We start from the raw sequence: 6,846 nt of genomic DNA, 5'->3' as shown, positions 1-6,846 counted from the left end.
AATTATTGATGAAATGTTGAAATTTAGTCCTGATTTTTACTTCAGTTGTTTATGTGTTTCTCTTTATTTACTATGTCATTGTCTGTTAACGGGTAATACTACCAAACATTCTTCTCAAAGTTGAAAAAAAAGACGTGTTATGTAAATGTCTACCTTTTCACTTTTTATGTAAATATGTAACCACATCGCTGTACCGACTCTGCCGGGCCTAGTCGCACAAGTACTCGTGGACTTAGACAGGCCCGTTTCTTTGTTTTGCTTTTGGATGTGTGTCAATAATTATTATTGTTATTATTATTATTATTATTATTATTATTATTATTATTATTGTTGTTGTTGTTGTTGTTGTTGTTGTTGTTGTTGTTGTTGTTGTTATGCTCGAGCTGTACTTGCTTGTTCCTGATTTGTTCCCTATTGCTTGTACGTATTCTGTTGCCCCTCTGCTACGACCAAAGGGTCTGCAGTATATTCTAAATAAAAAAAAAAGACAGATGGCACCATAGACTTCAATCTGGGAAGTGGACTTTCCGGCGGACCTAGTGCGCACGCCGAGCTGCGGTGTCGCGTGGCGCCGGATGCGTCTGATACGCTGCTTTGCCTTCATGGAAGAAGGCAATGGTCAGGAGAGAGCATTACGTCAAGCAGCCAGCCTTGGCAAGCGAACGCTCCGTGAAGCCAGCCCTAATTGTTCAGTGGGGTCCCAACAGGTGACCTCTTGTGTCGAGATCACGGAGCAAGGATCGGGATTTGCCAAGACGTTTGGTCGCGTCTCCTTTAGGCGTTTTTCTTCTTCTAGCTGGGCAGCGTCCCTATGGACTGTAGAGGTCGCCACCGTTCAGCCCCATTTGTTAGGCTGCCACCAGAGTGTGGCGCCCCCTGTGTGTGTGTGTGTCTCTATATATGTTCGGGCCCAATAAAGGGGGGAGCATTCCCTTGGCGTCCAAGCAAGCGGCTGTACGTTTCGGTCCGTCCCTGCGTGCTCGTGCCCCGCGCGGCACCAACCAGGCGACATGGTGTCAGAAGTGGCCGGATAACGCACCAAAATGTCACTCGAGACCGGCGAGCCGCCGAAACTGTACGGCGTCAACTTCCAGCCGCCGGCACCGTGCGACTTCGCGAACCCGCCAACGTGGGCGACATGGCTCAGCCGCTACGAAGACTACGCAGCGGTTTCAGGACTGACGCACGCGTCGCAAGACATGCAGGTACGCTCGCTACTGTACTGCATGGGCCCGGAGGCCCGCCCGCTTCTCGAGACTTTCTCGCTCGACGCCCAGTCGCTCGCTTCATACCAAGTCGTTGCCACCCGCTTCACTGAGCACTTCGTGCACCCGGCAAACGAGCTTTACGAATCGTCACGGTTCCACAGACGCGTTCAGCTGCCCGACCAAAGGGTCGACACGTACTACGCAGAACTGCGCAGGATGGTTAAGCGCTGTAACTATCCGTCTGCTGCTGTCGAGGAAAGGCTCGTACGCGACCGGTTCGTCGTCGGCCTCCGCGACTCCCGTCTCTCGGACCAGCTGTGCCGGAACGCGAAGTTGACGCTACAGGACGCCTGGACGCAAGCCCATCAATCCGAAGACGCCGACAGGGAACGCCGACACGGGACGCCGACAGACGCCGACAGGGGACAGGCGACGCCGCAAACGCTAACGCAAACGCTCGACGCCGCAAACGCTAACGAGTTCCCCTCTCGTCGTCGCTCCGGCGCTAAGCCTCGTTCGCCGCAGCCGCAAGCAGAACGCTCATGCGAGCCGTCCAGATGTGAATTCTGCGGCCGCGCGCCTCATCGACGTTCAGACTGCCCGGCCCGTCGCTCCACCTGCAACTTCTGCAAAAAGAAAGGCCACTTCGCCGAAGTATGCCGCTCGCGGAAGTTCAAGCAGTACAAGCTAAGCTCCGTTCACCTGAACGCCGTTGCGACGCCCGCCTCGGCAAAGTTCGTCGACGTCACCGTTGACGACTACACAGCGCAGTTCAAAGTCGACTCCGGAGCTGAAGTATCTGCTGTTCCCAGTGACTTTCCTACCTTGCCTGCCAAACTCGACCAAGTCGACACTCTGCTCACTGGCCCGGGAGGACAGCCACTGCGCGTGCTGGGCTCGTATGTGGCACGACTTCAGTGGCAAGGGAAAGCAAGCGGTCAGCGTCTCTACGTGATCCAGTCTCTCACTATGCCTCTTCTGGGACTGCCAGCGCTCCAAGCCCTCCAAGTAGTTCGGTTTCTTGATCAACTCAAGACTTCAAAAGCGACGCTGCACGTCGAGCTCTTTAATGGATTGGGCACTCTCAAGGACGAGTACAACATCCGGTTGAAGCCCGGTATCTCGACAGACATCGCCTCTCTCGTTGCCAACTGTGAACAGTGCGCTTCCACCCGCGCGAACTTTGCCGAGCCCCTGCTCTCCACGGCCCTACCTGGACATCCCTGGGAGTTCCTTGGAATGGACTTGTTCCACCTCAACGGCCAGACGTTCATCCTGGTGGTGGAATATTACTCAAGGTTCCCTGAGGTAGTGACCCTGAGGAGCACGACAGCTCGGGCAGTCATTGACGCTCTCAAATCCATCTTTGCCCGCCATGGAATACCGCAAGAAGTCAGGTCAGACAACGGCCCACCGCTCTCGTCGCAAGAGTTCGCGGCATTCGCAGCGTCATACGGCTTTAACCACAGGACCAGCAGTCCACACTACGCTCAGTCGAACGGAGAGGCGGAGAGGATGGTGCGTACTATCAAGGACCTGTTTCGAAAGTCAAAGGATCCTTATCTGGCTCTGCTCAGCTATAGGGACACTCCAGGAGTCAACGGCTTTAGTCCAGCCCAGCTGTTGATGGGACGTCAACTCAGAACCAGAGTCCCAAAGCAAGGCTCCCAGCTATGTCCCAACTGGCCCCCAACGAAAGAAGTCGTCGCCAAGGAAGCGACTTACAAGCAAAAGCAGGCCGACAACTACAACAGGCATCATGGAGCTCGAAACTTACCGCCACTCCAAACAGGTCAGCGTGTCTGATCAAGTGCAGGCTACAGTCCTCAGTCCGGGGCAAAGACCTAGAAGCTACATGGTCGAAACGGAGCGAGGTGGCACCCTACAGCGCAACCGGCGTCACCTGGTGCCTTTTGGGCCTACTGCCTCCGGAGAGGAACCACCACCACTACAGCAAGTTCCCTGTCAGGAACCTCGGCCTGCCAACATCGTGGAATCGACGGTCCCCCTCGGAAAGTCTGTGCAACAGTCCCCTGCAGCCAGGGACCGCAGTGACGGTGTGACACGAACACGTTACGGCCGGCCTATTGTTCCGCCGCGTCGTTTGAACTTGTGAAACTTTTGATGTGTTTGGCTCCCTGAATCTCTCCTGTCTAACCTCCAATGCTTCAAGGGGGAAGATGTAGAGGTCGCCACCGTTCAGCCCCATTTTTTAGGCTGCCAGCAGAGTGTGGCGCCCCTTGTGTGTGTGTCTCTATATATGTTCGGGCCCAATAAAGGGGGGAGCATTCCCTTGGCGTCCAAGCAAGCGGCTGTACGTTTCGGTCCGTCCCTGCGTGCTCGTGCCCCGCGCGGCACCAACCACGTGACATGGACCAGTGCACAGTATGGCGTGGTGCGGTGTGGTGCGGTGCAGTGTGCCGTTGCGAAATGCTTTTCATGCTTACATCTACTCTTGATTAAGGGAGAGTCAGCAATTTCTTTAACGTTCCGTTGCACGCCGCCGCGATTTTCGCCCAGCCGCCGCAAGATAAGGAAGAGGAAGCGGACCAACCGCAGACGCCGGCAACACCCTCCTCATCCGGTTATCTACATTCCCTGTGCTGGCTCGGCCTCGTCGATACTCTCTCCACTTGAGCATGTTCCTCGCCTCTTCTCATCCACTTGGATAAGAAGAAAATCGGCGGATCCCACGCACTGTGGAAATCGATGTAAGGGATGGATGGATGGAAACAACTTTATGTTGAATCCGGCAAATTTCACGACACTCCCACAACATGTGTGACAGCGTCGCTCTAGTTTCCTGACATAATTTGCAAAGAGTAGTCGGGTATTGCGCGGGGAAAATGTGCTGCAATCGCACCGGACTGGGGAAGGTTTGTGTTTGCAATTGTCGCCAGACGACTGCCTGGCGACCTTTCAGCACGGGGTGAGGTGGGGGCAGCAACCGCCTGCCTAGCTGGTAGTGCTTGGTGATGTCATTGTACCTGACCAAGCGTTCTCGCGGGGTTTTGAACCAGGAGTTCCGAACTCGAAGAGGTGGTCTCCTATTCTGCGCGGCGGGTCAGTTCTCGCGCAGAGCGGTGTGCTACCTCGTTCAAGTTAGGGGGGCCCTCATCGGTGGGGGTGGCGACGTGCGCTGGAAACCACATGATCACGGTGCTATCAAAGTGCTGTCGACTAGCTTTCCTTAGAATCTGGAGAGCTTCGGAGGAAATGCGCCCTCGCGCGTAGTTGCGAATTGCGGATTGTGAGTCGCTAAAAACTACCTCGCAGAGGGGGTCGGTAAGCGCAAGTGCAATCGCTACCTCTTCGGCTGTTTCGGGGTATTCCGTTGCGACACTACACGCGTGCGTAAGCCGGGAGCTAACGTCTATGACTACCGCCGTGAATCGGTGTTCTTGTGTGTATTCTGCGGCGTCTACAAAGCGCGTAGTCCTCTTTCCATCCAAGGACCGCAGCAGTGCCTTGGCACGGGCCTGGCGTCGGACTCGATTCAATTCGGGGTGCATGTTTTGAGAAATAGGGGAGACAATCAGCGTGTCGCTGAGGTAGGGTGGAATGACCTGTTTCTGACCGTGTTGGACGTGGTAGTTGAAGCCGAGTTTCTGCAGGATGTACCGGCCCGTGGCTGTCAGACATGCGTTCGAGTTGAGAGACTCTTTGCGCATCCACGATTTCCTCAAGTGTGTTGTATACCCCAAGCTGTAGCAGACGAGCAGTGCTTGTGGACTCCGGTAGGCCAAGGGCGATCTTGTAAGTCTTGCGTATAAGGGTGTTGATTTTCTCCCTTTCGGTGACATTTCAGTTGTGAAAGGCAGCCACATAAGTGGTGTGACTGATTGCGAAAGAGCGTATGAGGCGCATGACACTGTCCTCCTTCATGCCCGTGTGCTTATTTGTAATGCGTTTGATCAGGCGGGTAGCCGCTGTAACCTTGCCTTCGATTTTGCGAATAGCTTCTATGTTTGACCCGTTGGCTGTTATATGCATGCCTAGGATGCGTATCTTCGGGACTCGGTGAATCCAGGAGCCGTCTTGCGTATAGAGGATTATGTCGTCACATTGGCGCGATTCGGCTGTAGGCTTGGGCCGGCGGCGCGGGCGGTAGACGAGCAGCTCCAATTCGAGTGGAGATAGTCGGAGACCTGTGTCTTGGAGGTAGGTTTCGACTTCAGAGAGCGCTGCTTGTAAGGTGCATTCTATTTGACCGTCACTGCCCTTGTTGACCCGCAGGGTGTTGTCATCTGCATATAAGGCGTGATGGAGGCCATCGATCTCGTCGAGGTAGGCCGGGAGACCCAGCATCACGAGGTTGAAAAGGAGCGGGGATATGACCGACCCTTGAGGAGTGCCGGTGCTTCCTAGTGCGTGTTCGTCGGATGTCATGCTGCTCACCGCGAGGGTGACTGTGCGGCGTGACAGGAAGTCTCTGACGTAGTTGTAGCTTCGCTCACCCAAGTTGAGCTTGTTTATGCGGCTCAGGATTGCGGCATGTGTTACATTGTCAAATGCCTTTTCCAGATCTAGGCCGAGGATGGCTCGGTTGCCACTAGTTGGGTCATTGATAATCTGGTGGTAGAGCTGGAGCATGACGTCTTGAGTGGAGAGGTGTGACCAGAGGCCCACCATAGTGGGTGGGTAGGCTCCAGTGTCCTCGAGGTGGTGGTTAATGCGGGAGAGGAACGCGTGCTCCATCATCTTGCCAACGCAGGATGTGAGGGAAATGGGCCGCAACTGATCGAGGCTGGACGGCTTGCCTGGCTTCGGTATCAGGACTGCCTTAGAGCGTTTCCACGCCTCTGGGATGCCACCTGCTCGCCAGCGTTTGTTGATGTATGCCGTAAGAGCGGTTATCGAGGCATCATCGAGGCTTCGTACAGTCTTGTTCGTAACCTTGTCGGGGCCAGGTGCTGATTTTCCACTAAGGTCGTGGACAGCTGCGCGGATCTCTGATTCGTGAAATTCTTCATTGAGTGTCACATTTGTCTCTCCAGTGTAATCTCCGTGTTGAACATCGGGCCGTTGAGGGAAGTACTTGGCTAGCAGGCGTGTCACGAGCTGGTGATCACTCGTGGTAGCCTGTTCCTTGTGTCAAAGGCGTTGCAGGTTTGCTCGCTGAGCAGACTTGCTCTGCGTTTCCCCCAAGAGATGACGAAGGAGACGCCACGTGCTGCCATTGTGGAGCTGCCCATCGACTGCGTTGCGGATGTCATACCACTGTTGGCGGCTTAAGGTCCGGCAGTGTTCTTCCAGCTGGCGATTGATATGTGCGATCCTCTTACGAAACTTTCGGTTGTGCCTTTGCTTCTTCCATCTTGCGTGCAGTGACTTCTTGGCTTCCCAGAGGTGGGCTAGTCGGCTGTCGATCTTGTCAACCTGGACTTCGGGTGCGAGCGTCTGCGTCGCCTTGTTCATGTCGTCGTTGAGCATCTCCATCCATGCCTCGATGTCATCAATGTTCTCCTCACCTCTCTGTTCTACTCGCTGCCTTCGGAATTTGTCCCAGTCCGTCCATTTGAATAGCTTAGGAAACGGGGGTGTACCCGCCTGAGAAAGTCGTGCTTCTATGATCATGTGGTCACTACCGAGATCTTCAAAGGTATTGCACCACGTTGCTTGAGGGACGTTACGGACC

The 6,846-nt window shown here is 54.7% G+C and overlaps 1 pseudogene; it reads left to right on the top strand.

Moving 5' to 3' along the window:
- Window positions 1-935: 935 nt before the first annotated feature.
- Window positions 936-3,521, top strand: LOC140218431 (uncharacterized; annotated as a pseudogene).
- Window positions 3,522-6,846: the final 3,325 nt, after the last annotated feature.

Source organism: Dermacentor andersoni, chromosome 5 (assembly GCF_023375885.2).
Source record: "Dermacentor andersoni chromosome 5, qqDerAnde1_hic_scaffold, whole genome shotgun sequence".
Lineage (NCBI taxonomy): Eukaryota > Metazoa > Arthropoda > Arachnida > Ixodida > Ixodidae > Dermacentor > Dermacentor andersoni.
Note: the sequence above shows the minus strand (reverse complement) of the source record. Positions and strands in the feature narration are given on the sequence as shown.